Source organism: Elaeis guineensis, chromosome 6 (genome assembly GCF_000442705.2).
Source record: "Elaeis guineensis isolate ETL-2024a chromosome 6, EG11, whole genome shotgun sequence".
NCBI classification, from domain to species: domain Eukaryota; kingdom Viridiplantae; phylum Streptophyta; class Magnoliopsida; order Arecales; family Arecaceae; genus Elaeis; species Elaeis guineensis.
This window is the reverse complement of record NC_025998.2, coordinates 95,381,666-95,403,566: the sequence shown is the minus strand read 5'-3', so window position 1 is coordinate 95,403,566 and position 21,901 is coordinate 95,381,666. Positions and strand designations below refer to the sequence as shown.

At 38.8% G+C, this 21,901-nt stretch overlaps 1 non-coding gene across 1 annotated transcript; it reads left to right on the top strand.

Moving 5' to 3' along the window:
• The first annotated feature begins 5,791 nt into the window (after positions 1–5,791).
• Positions 5,792–5,897, top strand: LOC140858924 (small nucleolar RNA R71). Its single transcript, XR_012142328.1, has one exon. It is a non-coding gene; the product is annotated as a small nucleolar RNA R71 (small nucleolar RNA).
• The last annotated feature ends 16,004 nt before the right edge of the window (positions 5,898–21,901 follow it).

The window sequence follows — 21,901 nt, the reverse complement described above, 5'->3', positions numbered from 1 at the left end:
GCACTACGCAGCATACAAGGTCTATAAAATCCCTGTCTGCGCCTAGGGTTTGTAAGTTTCTACTCAATACCCAACCAAAACAAGAATGCTCTCCTCTTCTCCACATCCTCCCTACTCTCCTCTTTCCCGTCTTCACATCCAAGGAGTTGGACATCCATCTGGCAAAGGTCCAAGGCGTGGTGATGCCTAGAATAGGAAGGCTACAGGACATCTTCGACAGGCTACTGCTCCAACTTCAGAATGAGTTTTGAAGTACTTCTAAATCAGATAGAGATCTGATTTTTGGAGTGTAGATTCATGAGGAGAAGATGTTTCAGGTCCTACCTGAGTGGATATCGGTAGAGGCCAGATGCTTGCGTGGCTACATCAGAACCTCGGGCTGTGGTAAGATCATCTACAGGATAATCAGATTACCCTTGAGGTATTACTTGTTTCCTCATCCCTTTTAGATTTATTTTAGACTTAATATCAGATATGAAGATTAGATCTAGAGACTTAGATCTGAAATAAATATAGGATAATTTTTTTTTAAATTATTCCACCCCAGGTTTGATGAAATCTGGAAGATCCTACAAAGGAAAAAGATGATTTTTCCTTCATGCCCATCATATTATGTGGTATCTTAATAATCTTCAATTCTTAATTCTAGATCATTTAAATTTAATTCAAAATTAAGTGTGTGAAATGTATATTTCAGTTTGTAGAACTATTTTACAAGAATTTCAAGTGAAGCATACCATATATTTCAACACATGAAAATAAATTTTCATAATATGTTTAATAATTAAACATACATAGGTATAATCTAAACTTCATTCATACATCTCATGTATCATGACAACTTTTAAATCAATACCAATTACATCGTATGTAACATGTAATTCAGATCTAAAATAATTTTATATCTAAATTTTATTCTATTATAATAAATCATAAATTACTTTAGATCTAATCTAAATATATTTAACTTTTCTTCTTTATGAAATTGGATCACAACGACACCCCTACACATCATAAGAGAATCCATCGAATAGGCAAAAGAGAGATTAATCTCTTCAATCTCTTATAACTGGATGATCTGGTGATCTTATCAATCTGAGTACTAGGCTACTAAGATCTGAAATTTAATTTCATATATAATTACATCAACATATAATTATTGATAAAACTATTTTATATCATGAACATATCCTTGATCTCATCAATTATGTTCTTCATTTAATCCAATTAGATTTGATGTATCATATACATCATATTAAATCTAAAACTTATCTTATACTAATTATAAAATATTAATTTTAAAATTGATATCAAATAAAAAAATAATTAGATGTAAATATGAATGCATAAGGAATTAATTTCTGATAAAATCTATTTTCATGTAGTGCTGAATTATGATAGGATTCAGATCTAAATATCCATCGAAATAGATTCAATTTAAATTTGAGATAATCCTCACTTCATAAAAAAATAATAAAATTAAAATTTTATTAAAATAAATTTAAAATAAATTTTTAATTCATATTATTTTTCATCAAAAATTCAGCAACAGTAGAATTCTGTTATAACAGATTTATAACAACCTCAATTAACTATTGATTAGGCACCTCTAATCCAATCAAAATTAGATAAAAAAATTATATAAATAGACACAAATGAGATTTAATATCATACAAGAAATTTTAATTATATATTATATAAATAATCATAAAAAATTCTATTTTGCATGTATATATTTTAGACCTGCTCTGATACCAATTGAAGGGGAGGAAATAGTTTCCCTCCAGAATACCCATGTTGCATCTAAGAATTTTTTTTAATTTTTTACTTATTTAAGGATTAAATCTTTACCTAAATTATAGTGAAATCAGAGATCAAATTTTAAATTATTTGATATAAACCTTCGCAGAGGCCTGGATATGCAGACCCTCTATTTCGCATGCATGTCAGACATCGCAGAAAAGCAGGATGAACTCCAATCCAATTGAATTCACATACATAATCAATTGAGAGATGAGATCTAATGATGTGACACCTCACACCAGTAGGTAGGATGCCCAAAAAGGATCCACGCCCAAGGAGAGGAGGTGGCAACAAAGGGAGAGATGTAGAAGATGAAGGACCTCTCTCTTCACACGCCTGTCTCTTTCTCTTTCTCTCTTCTCTCAATTTGATTTATTTGCTATTCTATTCTTTTTTATATCCATAGGTAGAGACCTTCTCTATTTATAGATGATTCTCATGATTTTTCGATATGAGACTAAAAAAAATACAAATCTTTCCTCTCAAAATATTTTTAAATATTAATTTTTTCTTTTAATAAGCATCTGTTCGACCGCCATCTAAAACTCTCTGCGAACCCGTCTGCCACGCGCCCACACCCGCACGATGCCGTGCTCGCGCCCACTCCGCATCCGTGCCGGGTCCACCCCGCATCCACGCGCTCATGCGCGCGCACTCGCACGCCCACTCGCACGCCCAGGAGTATTCTATGTGAAACAACTTTTTCGTATTCCAAAAAGAAACTTTTATTTCTTCACAATGACGTCTATATCCTTTTGGATTCCTTGCATAGTATCTTCATTTTCTATAATATCGTATGCATCCTTCTTTTATTTTAATTTTATTTTAAATCTAAATTTCTTCAAACTTGAGTCTTTTTGATCTATGAATCGGACTCTTTGTATCGGCGATCATCTTTCCTGTAAAACATAAAAAGAAGCATCAAATTCTTAATAAATAAAATAAATTAAATATGGCTTTCTGCTTTAAATGACTTAAATTAAGTGTTTATCACACTCTCTAACTTGAATTTTGCTCATCCTCGAGTAAAATAGATATATCAGCATTGTGTACCGACTCGGTCTTCAATCAAAATTTGGTTAGGCATCCCAAAAGGTAGATGATACTTGGTCAGATCATTAAAGAGAAATTTCATTGGATTATCAATTTGACCCAATTAGTGGCTGAGTATTAACTAAAGAAATTTCAAGAGCTTTTCTTTCACCAACTCTCCACTTTACTCTTTAAATCCTCTAACATAATGGGAAAGAGGTTTATTATCTTCTTGCAACTTAGTCCCCTTACTTTTTTTTTTTTTTTAAACATTGCCTACCTTTTTACACGAACCACAACATTTACTTAGGCGAAAGGGCCCGGTTACTCAGTAGGAAACCAATATTGTTTTTTTGTTTTTTTTTTTTAAATAAATAAAAAGTATATTTTAAGGAGAATTTTTGCATACCTCGATCTTTCCACCCAATCTCTTATGAAGCAGATTCTTTGTTGAGATCAGTAAGAAGAGAGTTGTAGAATCACTCCTAAAATTTGGTCTAGTCTAAACCCTACCATTCATTGGATTTTCTTAATAATTTATTCCTCAGTATCTCTAAAATTATCTTGACCATTAATCATTCATTGTTTAGGATGCCTAATTGATTCTTAATCAAAATAAAATTTGGATATACAAAACTAATTATTTCTGACCATACTCGAGGATTTGATTAATTTCCTCCCCCCCAACTTAATCTACATTATCCTCAATGGAGTACGAAAGTAAAGAAAATAAAAGGAGAGAGTGCATCTAGGATAATTTTGCTTCAAAAGTTGAAGATAGCTTCATTGATTAATAGGCTCTTGTTCTAAATTTCTGTAGCTGCAGTAAAGTAAGAAAAATATGAAATCGTTGGATTGCCTCCCAACAAGCACTAAGTTTTACGTCTTCAGCTAGACGTCAAGTTTATTGACAAACTCTTCCATACAGAGCAGTCCTTTATTCTTTAAAAAAAAATGATGATCAGTTAAAACAAAATAGAAGAAATTTGGGTTGCCTCCCAAAAAGTGCTAAGTTTAACGTCTTCAGCCAGACGTCATATGCAATAAAACCAACAAAAGGTGGGCAATGGCTCATACTTGATTGTCCATGGAGGAGTGGTTTTATCGTGTGGTGTATCCAACAATGTGTTAACTTCTTTCATATATCTCTCAAAGTCATACACTCCAAAGTGAGCCAAGCAAGTATCTAAGGGGTCAGGTGCTAGAATTATGGGTGTTGCATCTTCTATAATATCTTCTAGTGTATCTACTTCGAAGCAACTATCCATTGATGGTCCTTGGGAAGCACCAAACATATTCAGTCTCAGTTTTTTATTCCCAAACAATACGTCCATGACTCCTGTCCTACAATTAATGCATGCATTTGCCGTAGCTAGGAAGGGTTGCCCTAAGATAATGGGAATTTGTCTTGGGTTGCCACTTAGTTTCATGTCGAGAACTAAAAAATCAACTGGAAAGTAAAACTCATCTACCTTGACCAAGACATCCTCAAGCATTCCACGTGGTTCCTTAATTGATCTGTCGGCTAACTGCAGTGTGACTGATGTGGGTTTTAGTTCTCCAAATCCAAAAAGTTCATACACCGAACTAGGTAAAAGATTCACACTTGCCCCTAAGTCCAGAAGAGCTTTTTCAATGTGGTAATCTCCTATAACACAGAAAATGATGGGGGCTCCTGGATCCTTAAGCTTTGGAGGAGTGGCATGTTGGAAGACAGAACTAGCCTGTTCAGTGAGGCATATTTTTTTTGGGATTTGTGATCTAGATTTACGTTTTTGGGTGCACAAATCCTTCAAAAATTTGGCATAAGCAGGGACCTGTTTGATTGTGTCTAGAAGGAGAAGATTAATTTAGACTTGCTTAAATAATTCCAACATCTCATCGAGTTTTTCTCCCTTCTTATCTGCAGGAATAGGAGCTTTCAAGGCATCCGAAAATGGGGCTTTAGGCAAGTAAGATGATTTCGGTGCAGTTGGTTCCTTCTCTATTTTAAGGTCCTTCTTGTTCTTGGGTGATTTGGATTCGGTTAAAGGTTTAGGATCGATCTCATTGGTTTTACTAGTGTGTTCAATGACCTTCCCATTTCTTAAAGTCAATATTGATTTGGCATGTTCAGAAAAAGCTTATGGGGTATTAGAACTTTCAATCACAAATTGCCCTCTTGGGTTGCTCTCGGGTTGACTAGATAATTTTTCTCCTTCCCTCCTACTGAATGCAGTCGCTAGTTGACCTATTTGGGTCTCTAGCTTAGCAATGGATTATGTGTGGGAGTTAAGGATCTGAGTGTTGACTTTTAATCGTTCTAGTGCTTTCAGAACTTTTTCCTCAAAAGCTGAGCTGTGACCAGTAGTAGATGGTTGAGGAGCATTTTGAAATTGATGGTATGGTCCATGCCCATATGTTGGGTCCTGATATTGAGGTCGAGGTGCGACAGGGTCAAACATTGGTTGTGGTCTCCAGAAAAAATTTGGATGGTTTCTCCAGCCCGGATTGTACGTACTAGAATAGGGATTGTTCCCTGGTCTATGAGTAGTTTGGGCTTGATGGACTTGTTCTTGTACATGTTCATGAAACTGTGGTGCAACCAGACAATCATTCACACAATGAGTGGAGCTCGAACACAATGCACATATATCTTGTATCTGACGGGATAGAGAAGGTGACTGTCCTATACTTAATAATCGATCTAACTTTTGGGACAATTCATCTACCTTATGATGGATATCTATGGCATTTTTTACTTCATATATTCCACCTCTCTTTGGGTTTAACATGGGTTTATCTCTAATAGAGGCAGACATATGATGTAATGAATTTTCACTTAAAATTTTAAACAGTTGCCATGCCTCATCCTCACTTTTCAGCATGAATATCCCACCGCATGATGCATCGACCATTTGTCGATGTCTTTCAGATAGCCCATCATAAAAACATTGGATTAACTGCCACTTGGGTACAGCATGGTGAGGATATTTTCTAATAAGGTCCTTTAATCTCTCCCATGTTTCATGAAATATTTCTCCATCTAATTGAAAAAAACTAGTTATGGCTTTCCTTATTTGATTAGTTTTTCCTATGGAAAAATATTTCTTGAGAAACTCTCCTTGCAACTGGTCCCAGGTTGATATAGTCTTGGAATCCAAATTATGTAGCCAGTATTTGGCTTTGTCCTTAAGTGAGAAAGGAAATAATTTTAACCTAAGAGCATCATCGGAGAAGTTGTGAATTTTGACAGTTGAGCATATCTCAAAAAATTCTTCAAGATGTTTATAAGGGTCCTCATTACTAAGTCCATAAAATGAAGGTAACATTTGGATTATACTAGACTTAATTTCATATTGAGTGGCCTCCACAGGGGGCACTTGAATACAAGGAGAGTAGGTATATGTGGAAGGAGTAAAGTACTCCTTCAGTTGCTTGGGTGGATCATTCTCCTGATTTCGGTCCATATTTTTACGTCTGTTGGCTCTAAAGGTTCTTTCTATTTCTGAATCAAAAGGTTGGATTTCTGGTCGTAACGATCTACGGCCAAGCATATACCTTACAATTATACTGTAGAGCAAACATAGAAATTTTTTTTTTATAATATATATTTTTATAATAATATGAGAAAAGAATGAAGAAAATCTAAAGAGAAGAACCTAAGAATCTTAAATCTATGAAAAGAGAGAAATTAGTTAATGTTTAGATGTTAATTGTAATCAACTTAAACAAGCATAGACTCTCTATCCTAAGGTTAACTTAGATCTAGACAGCTCCTAACTTTCAAGATCGCCTTTGAGCACTCCAAGCTCAAGACTGACTAACTGACTCGGCCAGGTAAGCGTAAGATGTGGGAGGTTCCTTGCTCGTTGCTTTCCTTAGACACCAACTGAGTTGGCCAGGTCAGTCAATGGAACCAATTGAAAACTACTTTCTTTAACCACTTGCCTTAGACACCGAGCAATTAACCAATCCGCACTCGGTTCAACTCTAGAGCTTTCTTATCCTATTGAGCTCGAAATTCATAGGGCTGATGTCTAGTTGATTTTAGATTAAAGTCTAGGTTATGCAAATGCAAGGGGGTGATTTGTGGGCCAAAGAAGGGTGATCAAATCCCCACCTTATCTTAGTTAATGGGTTGCGCCCTTAAAGTTAATTATGGAGATGAGATGCAAAGAACAAGGTGTCCAATCAAGTTAGAAATTTTTATATTTGGGGTTACGCTATTTTAGTTAAGTGTTATGAAATGTCAATGGTTTTTTTTTTTTTCAACCATGCCAAGGTCCCCAGCAACGGCATCAAAATTTGATGCGTAGTCGTTGATAGCACCAAAAATAACTCTACTCACTACGTAGGTAGGATGAGTCGAGATCGTATCCTCAGGGACCTTGGGCTAAGTTGAGATTACAAAATAAAAGAAAGTAGCGTTGTTTTTGATTTAGAAAATAAATTATCTTAAAATTGATGTAATTAGGAAATAAAGAACTCAGGAGTTTTGAATTAATTTTGCACTAGCAGAGTTGTATCTCTTTTTTAATTAAATAGATGCGATTAATCTTAAAAAAAATATCTATCTTTCCTCGGTACACTCCATACCCGTAGATCACGGTGCATCTCCAAAAAGTACTAGATAAACAACTCTTCTTTCCTCGGCACGCCCCGTACCCGTAGATCACGGTGCATCTCTGAAAAGTAAAAGTTGTTCCTAATATTAATCTAACAATAAAGCATAAATAAAAGCATATGAAAAAGAGCAAATAAAGAACTCATGATGATTTAAATAAAAAGCATAATCTTTATTGCATATAAAAAAATACAGAAAAGTTTAGAACAATAAACCATCTCTGTATCGTTACAAAATTTCTTCTCCACTCCTGAGACTGCTAGCCTAGCTGCTCTTGAAGTAGTCCCTTTCTATTCCTCCATGCAAGGCTCTAAAAGAATTTCTGGGCTCTCCCTCCAATGGGAGTACAAAAGTCTTTTTATAGGTGTTAGGAGGGAGGAGTTTTACATGATTTTCCAATATGGGACTAAAGAAAATACAAATCTTTCCTCTCAAAATATTTCTAAATATTAATTTTTTCCTTTAATAAGCATATGTTCGACCACCATCAAAAACTCTCTGCGAACCCATCTGCCGTGCACCCACTCGCCGCGCACCCACACCCGTGCGATGCCATGCTCGCACCCACGCCGCGTCCGCGCCGCATCCACCCCGCATCCACGCGCTCACGCGCGCGCACTCACTCACCCACTCGCATGCCCAAGAGTATTCCACGTGAAACAACTTTTTTGTATTCCAAAAAGAAACTTTTGTTTCTTCACAATGATGTCTATATCCTTTTGGATTCCTTGCATAGTATCTTCATTTTCTATAATACCGTATGCATCCTTCTTTTATTTTAATTTTATTTTAAGTCCAAATTTCTTCAAACTTGAGTCTTTTTGATCTATGAATCGGACTCTTTGTATCGACGATCATCTTTCTTGTAAAACATAAAAAGAAGTATCAAATTTTTAATAAATAAAATAAATTAAATATAATTTTTTGCTTTAAATGACTTAAATTAAGTGTTTATCAGTAGTGCTAGCTAGACATAGTCAATTCTTCAATCTCATTTGACCCATAACTCAATTCTTAATCAAGTTAGCTTATATATTTAATTAAGTTAAGTACTTTCAGATTGGACATATAAACATAGGATAATTCTTTCCTACTTTGTCTAACTTGTATGTGTGATCCCATAGATTCAAATACTAAACCAGTAGCACAGGAATCAATTTCTGCACCAATCGAGATACCATCTAGCAATGGTTTCCAATGTCTAAATAGATCAAATTATCGCAAAAGAATATTTCAGAACCCATATGAAGGAACCAGATCTAGGGTTTCAGGGTTAGATCTTGAAACTTTTTCAAGATCATACAGCGGAAGACTAAAATAAATCAAAATTTATTTTCTAAGATCAGAAAATCCCTAGATCTAAGATCCTATTACATGATTATTACATAGCATTAAATCATAAATTAAAATATATATAAATATAGTATGAACTACATGTTGATCATATCAACATGTTTCTATACTAGCTACATCTAATGTATGTATTAAACAATAGATCAGATCTATTACCTTGCAAGTTAGACGTTCTAACCTTGCTGATATGGGCTTGAGGATGATGTTGCAAGCCGCACACGCGTCCGGCCTCTAGGAGTCGTCCACACGAGCCCACGAATCTCGATCAGAAGTCCTGCTTCAGGAAATCAGCACAGTATGCTAGTACTGCGCTGATCCTTCTTTGATGGTTGATCAGGTGCCTCCTTCTTTTTGATTTGGACTCTTCCAAAGATGGAAAGTAGAAGGAGGAGTTTCAGATCTGAGACGCTCTCAGGAAACTCAAGATGGAAGGAGGAAAGATATGAAAATAAAAACCCTAGAAGAAGACCCTCTTCTTCTTCACATTTTTTTCTCTAAACGCCTAAACTTGCATCTTTTATATCTCCACGACCCAAAGGTATTTCCCTCTGATTTTTGGATGGAAGAAAGGTCTCTCAAATATCTATCTCCCCTTAAAATTTCACGAAGAAACTCGTCTAATATAGAGAGATATGATGGAGTCCTTGTCTAGGTCAAACACCTAGTCAAGGCTTATCCAAACATGGCAAGTAAAGGGACGCCCAACTCTTGAGCACCTCCTTCATATTTTTGTGGATGGATCAACAGAAAAGGGTGCACAATGTAAACCCTAAAAGCCACGAAAATTCCAAAAAAATTTGGATAAATTCGGTGCAAAATTGAAAGAGTTTTGGATTTGTAAAACTCTATCTCATAGAATTCGAAATCCAAACTTATTCCTTTTAGATTTGATCCAAATCACCTTCCATGTAAGAAAGAAGAGAGGAGACCTTTTGTGAATGTGGGAGAGATCTGGGAGAGGGCTTTTGTCACACAAAATAAGTGGAGATTGGCGTTGAATAAGAGAGAGGGCGTGGAGAAGGTTTATGTGGCGCAAGGTGGAATCCTAGTCCTACTAGGATTCTGTCTCATAACTTGTTTTAATTTGGTTTTCCAAACCAAATCAAATTAGATCAACCCAATTAAAATAGGTCTTAACCTAATTAAGAACCTAATTTAATCAGATTAAATTAGATTTAAATCTGATTTAATTTTCTAATCAAATTAGAAATTAGATTGACCCAAGTCCTAGTTGAACTAGGACTAGTTTTTCCTTGCACTTGGCTTATCCAATAAACCAATTGGACTTGATCCAATCAAGCCCAAACCAAATCTAATTAAATCATATTTAATTAGACTTAATCTCAGCCCATTGGCTTAATCAAATTAAGCCAATTAGCAATCAAATTGCTAATCGATCCTCCTGCAACACTTGCACTGGGTTAAATGTCAATCGTATTGATTATTTAACCCTATAATGATTCTTAATCGTTGATCAACCATCCGATCGGATCATGAACTCTAATGTGTGTGACCTCATAGGTCCGAACCTAAGCCAGTAGCATAGAAACAAATTCCTATACCAATCGAAGTGACCATCTAGCAATGGTACCCGACGTCCGGATAGGTCGAATGTGTAGAACAACATCCTTAGAACCCATGCGGATATAGTTTTCATATAATTCATCCCCTTGACCACAATGATCATAGGACACCCCAGAGCTCAACTGTCAACTCTGATCAGGTTGTCCACATTGTATTTCAAAATATCAAATCCATCTGATGGATTACCCTGGTCAAGGTTTTGCTAAATTGAAATACAGCGACTCATTCTTCTCCAACTCTTGGAGTGGTCAATCCCATCTCGATCACACTCTGACTTCGCAAGTACTTGACTGTGCCCAGAAGCCTTCCGTCTCTGAATTAGAAATTCAGTTAGTCCAGTACCAAAGCACAGTGAGTTGCTTGCAAGTCACTGAGGTGATCTCAAGTCTAAGGGACACTTATACCTATATCCCATCAGAGACATTCTCGACAGCAGAATGCTCTGGAGTTGGTCACGTTCAATGATGATGTACCCTTACATCTCACCTGTATGCCATACCAGTGTCTCCACACTCCTTGGTTAAGAGGACAACCAACCCATATGGCCTACAGCGATCTATGCTCGATAGAAGCTGTCATCCTTATTAACAGCCTATCATTTGGTCGTGAACAGTTTTAAGGACTAATCGATAAATCCTCTCTTTATCGAACTTAAATAGTCCTAAGGACTTCATCATAACAACGGAGTTCATTAGAAGATGAAAGATTATGATGAAAATGCCAAATATATTTTATTTATTAACAAATCAATTACAATACTTGGTTGCTCAACCGTCAACAGCTTGACGATTGGCTTTTTGGGACACATTTCCCAACAACTCCCACTTGTCCTAAAGCCACTCGACACAGTATCTAATACCCATCTTCGACTTGTGGTTGTCGAACTCCTTTATTGCCAGGGCTCTAGTGAAGGGGTCGGCTAGGTTCTCCTTTCAGTCGATCTTCTGAAGATCGATGTCACCTCGATCCACGATCTCTCGGACCAGGTGGAAGCGGTGCAAGATGTGCTTCATCCGCTGATGTGCTTTGGGTTCCTTCACCTGAGCTATGGCACCAGTACTGTCGCAGTAGAGCAGGACTGGACCATCGAGGGAGGGTGCTACTCCGAGCTCATTGATGAATTTCCTCAGCCACACAGCTTCCTTCGCGGCATCCGATGCTGCGATGTACTCCGCTTCACAAACAGAGTCTGTCATAGTATGCTGCTTGGAACTCTTCCAGCAGATGGCTCCACCATTCAGAGTAAAGATATAACCCGACACGCTCCTGCTGTCATCATGGTCAGATTGGAAGCTGGAGTCTGTGAACCCCACAAGTTTCAGATCTGACTCGCCATAAACCAACCATTGGTCCTTAGTATTTCTCAAATACTTAAGGATGGCTTTAACCACTTTCCAGTGATCTTCTCCAGGATCAGATTGGTATCTACTCACTACTCCTAGTGAGTATGCCACATCTGGTCTTGTACATATCATGGCGTATATGATAGATCCCACGGCTGAAGCATATGGGACTCTACTCATACGCTCTCTCTCTTCAGGAGTTGTCGGACAATCCTTCTTAGAGAGAGAAATTCCATGGCCTATCAGTAGATAGCCCTTCTTGGAATTCTCCATGCTGAACCTCTTCAGCACAGTGTCTATGTACATGGATTGGGATAACCCAAGCATCCTTTTAGATCTATCCCTATAGATCTTCATCCCTAGGATGTAGGATGCTTCACCCAAGTCCTTCATGGAGAACTGTGATGACAACCAAACTTTTATTCCTTGTAGTGCGGGGATGTCATTCCCGATTAAGAGAATGTCATCCACGTACAAGACAAGGAATACCACAACTGGACCATTTGCCCATTTATAGATGCAGGGCTCTTCTCCATTCTTAATGAAGCCATACGTTTTGATCACCTTATCAAAACGCATGTTCCAACTCCGAGAAGCTTGCTTCAGTCCATAAATGGATCTCTGAAGCTTGCACACCTTGGACTCATCTGTGGATGTAAACCCTTCAGGTTGTATCATATACACCTCTTCAGTCAGCTCTCCATTCAGGAAAGCTGTCTTTACATCCATCTGCCAGATCTCATAATCCAGATGGGCAGCTATTGCAAGCATTATCCGAATAGATTTGAGCATTGCCACAGAGAAAAATATCTCGTCATAGTCAATACCATAACGTTGACGATACCCCTTGGCAACCAGACGGGCTTTATAGGTGTCCACCTTTCCGTCTGCGCCCCTCTTCCTTTTGAAGACCCATTTACACCCAATGGGTTTAACCCCTTTAGGTGGGTCAACCAATGTCCATACATCGTTGACCTGCATGGACTCCATTTCGGATTTCATGGCTTCAAGCCATTTCTCAGAATCAGGTCTCTGCATAGCATCCATATAGGTGATCGGATCCTCATTATTCTCATCAAGTTCGATGGGATCACCGTCCCGGACCAAGAAATCATAGTATCTGTCCGGCTGACGCGGTACTCTACCAGATCGCCTTAATGGTGCAGGTATATTGGGCTCCGGATCTGATCTAATCATATCCGACTCAGGTTCAGCTATTGGTGTCGGTCCTTCTACCTGTTGAACTTCATCAAGTTCAACCTTAGAGGCAACGGTTCCTTCACCAAGGAACTCCTTTTCTAAAAAGATTGCCTTAAGGCTGACGAACACCTTTTGTTCATCAGCATGGTAGAAAAAATATTCTTTTGCCTCTTTGGGGTACCCTATGAATGAGCATTTGTCAGACCTAGGTCCAAGTTTGTCTGTGACTAATCGTTTGACATAGGCCGGGCACCCCCAGACCCTGAGGTGTGAAAGTACTGGCTTACGCCCTATCCATATCTCATATGGAGTCTTAATTACAGACTTACTTGGAATCCTATTTAACAGATAACAGGCCGATTCGAGTGCATATCCCCAGAAGGATATCAGCAAGCTAACAAAAACCCATCATGGATCGGACCATGTCTAACAAAGTCCGATTCCTCCTTTCAAACACACCATTATGCTGTGGTGTTCCTGGAGGAGTCCATTGGGAGAGAATCCTATTCTCTCCTAGATATGTGAGAAACTCACTAGAAAGGTATTCTCCTCCTCGATCAGATCGAAGAGTTTTAATACTCTTCCCAGTTTATTTTTCTACTTCACTTCAGAATCGTTTGAACATTTCAAATGAATCCGACTTATGTTTCATCAGATAGACATATCCATATCGGGATAGGTCATCCGTGAAAGTTATGAAGTAGAAATATCCACCTCTAGCACTGGTGCTCATGGGCCCGCATACATCAGTATGTACTAGGCCCAAGAGCTCAGTAGCTCTCTCACCTTTTCCAGTAAAAGATGACTTGGTCATTTTACCAAGAAGACAGAACTCACAGGTTGGAAGTGATTCACAATCACTGACTTTGAGGATTCCCTCTTGAGTCTACCTGTTTATTCTGTTCTTGTTTATATGACCTAGCCTCCAATGCCATAAGTAGATATTTAACACACTATCTAATCTAGGGTGCTTGCCAGTAGAATAGACTCTTATCAGGCTTGATCTTTTTGGTCTGGCTCTGCACAGATGTCCCAGCCTGAACTTGCACCTTCTTGACTTTCTTCTTCTTGTTCTTCTTTCCTTTCTCAAAGGGTCGAGAACCAGAAGATGAACCTCCCACTGAGTTCACTGAGTTCACCGACTCCTTGAGGAGTTGGTGATCCTTCTCAAAGTTCTGAAGCAACCCCATTAACCCATGGTAGTTCTCTTCAAGCTTTGTCATTCTATAATGAGTGAGGAATGGGAGATAAGACTTGGGCAACGAGTTCAGTATTGCATCTTTCCCAAGCTGCTCATGCAAGGGAAAGCCGAGCTTGCTCAATCGTTCCATCAGCTCGATCATGTACAATACATGATCAGTGACAGAGGCACCATCCCGTATTTTGGCGTTGAAGATGGCACAACTAGTCTTGTGCCTCTCCACGTCATCGGGTGTGCCAAAGGCATCCTCCAACACTTGAAGCATGTCCTTTGGCTAAGCCGTCTCGAATCTGCGACTGAACTCGTCGCTCATAGCAGCCAGCATGATACAGCGCACCGTGGTCCAGTCACTGAGCCACTTCTGGTAAGTGTCTCTGACTGTTCCACGTGCATTGACAGCTAGCTCCTCAGGTGCAGGATCCATTATCACATATAGGATCCGTTCATGCTCCAGGACTATCTTCAACTTTCGGTACCAGCTACCGAAGTTGGGTCCCACCAACTTATCATTGTCCAACAATGATCGGAGCGATAGGGAAGTGGCCATATTTGCACAAAAGAGAACCATAACCTAATTAGTAATTGATTCATTAAACCTAAAGATTTGGACTTTAATCAAAAGGTTTCTCCCACTATTTTATTCGAATTGGTAGCCTCTACCTTCAATTCGAGGAATTACCCTAATTCCTTAGCGGGTACTAGAATCCACTTAGACTGCACACAAGCCCAACTTTGGTTGGCCAACCCATGTACATCTAAGGGTAGGTTCATAACCAATTGTTTCTCTAAACAATTTCTAGTAATTTTAATTTTGCCCCAGAAACCTAATCAGTAGGCTTTGGCCTCCACTGTAAGGATCCAGTTAGGTCCAACCATTAACATGATCATACTTGGTGTATCTAACCAACGAATGATTAAGCCCAACTTTGGTTGGCTCACCTAACCACCATTAGAGAGATACTTCCAAGTCGTCATATGATGAGTGATAATTTCATTAGTCAACAAGCACCAGGCCTTTGGGTCTGCAATGATTATTGAGTTCATGGACTCATTATCAAACACCTTAATGGGAGGCTATGACTCAGTTATCTCCATAACTTTATCATTTTAAGGACCTAATAATTTTAGAGGATTTAAATAATATAGAGGATGAGGTCAGATGAACCAGCTTATCATGATCCTCCCACTGGCTTCACCAAGTCAGCTTAAGGGAGACCAGGGCTGGTCTAAGAGCACCTAAATCAGTCACACTGATTTACCTAGCTGACATGGGTCAGCTCGAATAGTCAAGTGACCCGATCAAAACATAATTTCACCAAGAGGCCAGGTAAGTTCGATCAGTGGAAGGGTCTGCCAAAGCTTGCCTTAGACACCATCAGAAATGGCCAGGTAAGCGGGCTCCCAATTAAAAACCACCAGTCTGATTTACCTTAGACACCAACAGGTTTAATTAGTTTCGATTAGATCAACCTAATAGTTCGTGCTAGACCGCTTAGCCAAGAATCAAGTCCATTTGGTTCTCGTTAAAGACATGGACTTGACCAACTACAACTATTGTAATTGATCTAGAGAATCCTTGACCTAATCTAAGACAACAATTGATTAGATTTAGTCAATTCTCTAATTAAGTCCATCTTTAATCTAACCATAGGTCTAACCCAATTAATGGACCTAATTTCCACTAACCCATTAACCCAATGTGTTATGATTTGTGTCTTAGGTTCTTCAATTCACAATCCTAGAACCTAATCAAACAACATCTTAATTCTTAATTAAGTTTTGGGCTGAGGGTTGGGTTCGGCTTTTCAAAAATTATTTTCATATTTGTAAAACAATTTTACAATATGATTCTACCAATCATATTGCATGTTTGATTCATAATCAAGATGCAAGTGAAATAAACATGAAACTACTTTAGATCTAATCTAAACAGGTTCATGTAATTGAAACAATTTCAACTTTAAATAATTTCTTTGCATAAAAATTATTAACAAAGAGATTTTATTTCAGATTTAAATATCTTTTAAATCTAATAAATCATAAATTTAATCTAGATCATATCTAACAAATTTATGATTAAAGATAGATCTACACAAACTAGGACAACCTTTGCACTGTAAGGGGTAAACCTTACAGCAGGACAACCTTGCAGTTTGTGATTGATCTAAAATTTTAATTTAGATTTAATAATAAGATTATAAATTAGATCTAATCTAAAAAATAATCTAAGCATGTATAAATAATCATGTAATAAAGAACCTGGGCTCTGATACCAATTGAAGGAACCAGATCTAGGGTTTCAGGGTTAGATCTTGAAACTTTTTCAAGATCATACAGCGGAAGACTAAAATAAATCAAAATTTATTTTCTAAGATCAAAAAATTCCTAGATCTAAGATCCTATTACATAATTATTACATAGCATTAAATCAGAAATTAAAATATATATAAATATAGTATGAACTACATGTTGATCATATCAACATGTTTCTATACTAGCTACATCTAATGTATGTATTAAACAATAGATCAGATCTATTACCTTGCAAGTTAGACGTTCTAACCTTGCTGATCTGGGCTTGAGGATGATGTTGCAAGCCGCACACGCGTCCGGCCTCTAGGAGTCGTCCACACGAGCCCACGAATCTCGATCAGAAGTCCTGCTTCAGGAAATCAGCACAGTATGCTAGTACTGCGCTGATCCTTCTTTGATGGTTGATCAGGTGCCTCCTTCTTTTTGATTTGGACTCTTCTAAAGATGGAAAGTAGAAGGAGGAGTTTCAGATCTGAGACACTCTCAGGAAACTCAAGATGGAAGGAGGAAAGATATGAAAATAAAAACCCTAGAAGAAGACCCTCTTCTTCTTCACGTTTTTTTCTCTAAATGCCCAAACTTGCATCTTTTATATCTCCACGACCCAAAGGTATTTCCCTCTGATTTTTGGGTGGAAGAAAGGCCTCTCAAATATCTATCTCTTCTTAAAATTTCATGAAGAAACTCATCTTATATAGAGAGATATGACAGAGTCCTTGTCTAGGTCAAACACCTAGTCAAGGCTTATCCAAACATGGCAAGTAAAGGGACGCCCAACTCTTGAGCACCTCCTTCATATTTTCCTGGATGGATCAACAAAAAAGGGTGCACAATGTAAACCCTAAAAGCCACGAAAATTTCAAAAAAATTTGGATAAATTCGGTGCAAAATTGAAAGAGTTTTGGATTTGTAAAACTCTATCTCATAGAATTCGAAATCCAAACTTATTCCTTTTAGATTTGATCCAAATCACCTTCCATGTAAGAAAGAAGAGAGGAGACCTTTTGTGAATGTGGGAGAGATCTAGGAGAGGGCTTTTGTCACACAAAATAAGTGGAGATTGGCGTTGAATAAGAGAGAGGGCATGGAGAAGGTTTATGTGGCGCAAGGTGGAATCCTAGTCCTACTAGGATTCTGTCTCATAACTTGTTTTAATTTGGTTTCCCAAACCAAATCAAATTAGATCAACCCAATTAAAAAGGTCTTAACCTAATTAAGAACCTAATTTAATCAGATTAAATTATATTTAAATCTGATTTAATTTTCTAATCAAATTAGAAATTAGATTGACCCAAGTCCTAGTTGAACTAGGACTAGTCTTTCCTTGCACTTGGCTTATCCAATAAACCAATTGGACTTGATCCAATCAAGCCCAAACCAAATCTAATTAAATCATATTTAATTAGACTTAATCTCAGCCCATTGGCTTAATCAAATTAAGCCAATTAGCAATCAAATTGCTAATCGATCCTCCTGCAACACTTGCACTGGGTTAAATGTCAATCGTATTGATTATTTAACCCTATAATGATTCTTAATCGTTGATCAACCATCCGATCGGATCATGAACTCTAATGTGTGTGACCTCATAGGTCCGAACCTAAGCCAGTAGCATAGAAACAAATTCCTATACCAATCGAAGTGACCATCTAGCAATGGTACCCGACGTCCGGATAGGTCGAATGTGTAGAACAACATCCTTAGAACCCATGCGGATATAGTTTTCATATAATTCATCCCCTTGACCACAATGATCATAGGACACCCCAGAGCTCAACTGTCAACTCTGATCAGGTTGTCCACATTGTATTTCAAAATATCAAATCCATCTGATGGATTACCCTGGCCAAGGTTTTGCTAAATTGAAATACAGCGACTCATTCTTCTCCAACTCTTGGAGTGGTCAATCCCATCTCGATCACACTCTGACTTCGCAAGTACTTGACTGTGCCCAGAAGCCTTCCGTCTCTGAATTAGAAATTCAGTTAGTCCAGTACCAAAGCACAGTGAGTTGCTTGCAAGTCACTGAGGTGATCTCAAGTCTAAGGGACACTTATACCTATATCCCATCAGAGACATTCTCGACAGCAGAATGCTCTGGAGTTGGTCACGTTCAATGACGATGTACCCTTACATCTCACCTGTATGCCATACCAGTGTCTCCACACTCCTTGGTTAAGAGGACAACCAACCCATATGGCCTACAGCGACCTATGCTCGATAGAAGCTGTCATCCTTATTAACAGCCTATCATTTGGTCGTGAACAGTTTTAAGGACTAATCGATAAATCCTCTCTTTATCGAACTTAAATAGTCCTAAGGACTTCATCATAACAACGGAGTTCATTAGAAGATGAAAGCTTATGATGAAAATGCCAAATATATTTTATTTATTAACAAATCAATTACAATACTTGGTTGCTCAACCGTCAACAGCTTGACGATTGGCTTTTTGGGACACATTTCCCAACAACTCCCACTTGTCCTAAAGCCACTCGACACAGTATCTAATACCCATCTTCGACTTGTGGTTGTCGAACTCCTTTATTGCCAGGGCTCTAGTGAAGGGGTCGGCTAGGTTCTCCTTTCAGTCGATCTTCTGAAGATCGATGTCACCTCGATCCACGATCTCTCGGACCAGGTGGAAGCGGTGCAAGATGTGCTTCATCCGCTGATGTGCTTTGGGTTCCTTCACCTGAGCTATGGCACCAGTACTGTCGCAGTAGAGCAGGACTGGACCATCGAGGGAGGGTGCTACTCCGAGCTCATTGATGAATTTCCTCAGCCACACAGCTTCCTTCGCGGCATCCGATGCTGCGATGTACTCCGCTTCACAAACAGAGTCTGCCACAGTATGCTGCTTGGAACTCTTCCAGCAGATGGCTCCACCATTCAGAGTAAAGATATAACCCGACACGCTCCTGCTGTCATCATGGTCAGATTGGAAGCTGGAGTCTGTGAACCCCACAAGTTTCAGATCTGACTCGCCATAAACCAACCATTGGTCCTTAGTATTTCTCAAATACTTAAGGATGGCTTTAACCACTTTTCAGTGATCTTCTCCAGGATCAGATTGGTATCTACTCACTACTCCTAGTGAGTATGCCACATCTGGTCTTGTACATATCATGGCGTATATGATAGATCCCACGGCTGAAGCATATGGGACTCTACTCATACGCTCTCTCTCTTCAGGAGTTGTCGGACAATCCTTCTTAGAGAGAGAAATTCCATGGCCTATCAGTAGATAGCCCTTCTTGGAATTCTCCATGCTGAACCTCTTCAGCACAGTGTCTATGTACATGGATTGGGATAACCCAAGCATCCTTTTAGATCTATCCCTATAGATCTTCATCCCTAGGATGTAGGATGCTTCACCCAAGTCCTTCATGGAGAACTGTGATGACAACCAAACTTTTATTCCTTGTAGTGCGGGGATGTCATTCCCGATTAAGAGAATGTCATCCACGTACAAGACAAGGAATACCACAACTGGACCATTTGCCCATTTATAGATGCAGGGCTCTTCTCCATTCTTAATGAAGCCATACGTTTTGATCACCTTATCAAAACGCATGTTCCAACTCCGAGAAGCTTGCTTCAGTCCATAAATGGATCTCTGAAGCTTGCACACCTTGGACTCATCTGTGGATGTAAACCCTTCAGGTTGTATCATATACACCTCTTCAGTCAGCTCTCCATTCAGGAAAGCTGTCTTTACATCCATCTGCCAGATCTCATAATCCAGATGGGCAGCTATTGCAAGCATTATCCGAATAGATTTGAGCATTGCCACAGAGAAAAATATCTCGTCATAGTCAATACCATAACGTTGACGATACCCCTTGGCAACCAGACGGGCTTTATAGGTCTCCACCTTTCCGTCTGCGCCCCTCTTCCTTTTGAAGACCCATTTACACCCAATGGGTTTAACCCCTTTAGGTGGGTCAACCAATGTCCATACATCGTTGACCTGCATGGACTCCATTTCGGATTTCATGGCTTCAAGCCATTTCTCAGAATCAGGTCTCTGCATAGCATCCATATAGGTGATCGGATCCTCATTATTCTCATCAAGTTGGATGGGATCACCGTCCCGAACCAAGAAATCGTAGTATCTGTCCGGCTGACGCGGTACTCTACCAGATCGCCTTAATGGTGCAGGTATATTGGGCTCCGGATCTGATCTAATCATATCCGACTCAGGTTCAGCTATTGGTGTCGGTCCTTCTACCTGTTGAACTTCATCAAGTTCAACCTTAGAGGCAACGGTTCCTTCACCAAGGAACTCCTTTTCTAAAAAGATTGCCTTAAGGCTGACGAACACCTTTTGTTCATCAGCATGGTAGAAAAAATATTCTTTTGCCTCTTTGGGGTACCCTATGAATGAGCATTTGTCAGACCTAGGTCCAAGTTTGTCTGTGACTAATCGTTTGACATAGGCCGGGCACCCCCAGACCCTGAGGTGTGAAAGTACTGGCTTACGCCCTATCGATATCTCATATGGAGTCTTAATTACAGACTTACTTGGAATCCTATTTAACAGATAACAGGCCGATTCGAGTGCATATCCCCAGAAGGATATCAGCAAGCTAACAAAAACCCATCATGGATCGGACCATGTCTAACAAAGTCCGATTCCTCCTTTCAAACACACCATTATGCTGTGGTGTTCCTGGAGGAGTCCATTGGGAGAGAATCCTATTCTCTCTTAGATATGTGAGAAACTCACTAGAAAGGTATTCTCCTCCTCGATCAGATCAAAGAGTTTTAATACTCTTCCCAGTTTATTTTTTCTACTTCACTTCAGAATCGTTTGAACATTTCAAATGAATCCGACTTATGTTTCATCAGATAGACATATCCATATCGGATAGGTCATCCGTGAAAGTTATGAAGTAGAAATATCCACCTCTAGCACTGGTGCTCATGGGCCCGCATACATCAGTATGTACTAGGCCCAAGAGCTCAGTAGCTCTCTCACCTTTTCCAGTAAAAGATGACTTGGTCATTTTACCAAGAAGACAGAACTCACAGGTTGGAAGTGATTCACAATCACTGACTTTGAGGATTCCCTCTTGAGTCTACCTGTTTATTCTGTTCTTGTTTATATGACCTAGCCTCCAATGCCATAAGTAGATATTTAACACACTATCTAATCTAGGTGCTTGCCAGTAGAATAGACTCTTATCAGGCTTGATCTTTTTGGTCTGGCTCTGCACAGATGTCCCAGCCTGAACTTGCACCTTCTTGACTTTCTTCTTCTTGTTCTTCTTTCCTTTCTCAAAGGGTCGAGAACCAGAAGATGAACCTCCCACTGAGTTCACTGAGTTCACCGACTCCTTGAGGAGTTGGTGATCCTTCTCAAAGTTCTGAAGCAACCCCATTAACCCATGGTAGTTTCTTCAGGCTTTGTCATTCTATAATGAGTGAGGAATGGGAGATAAGACTTGGGCAACGAGTTCA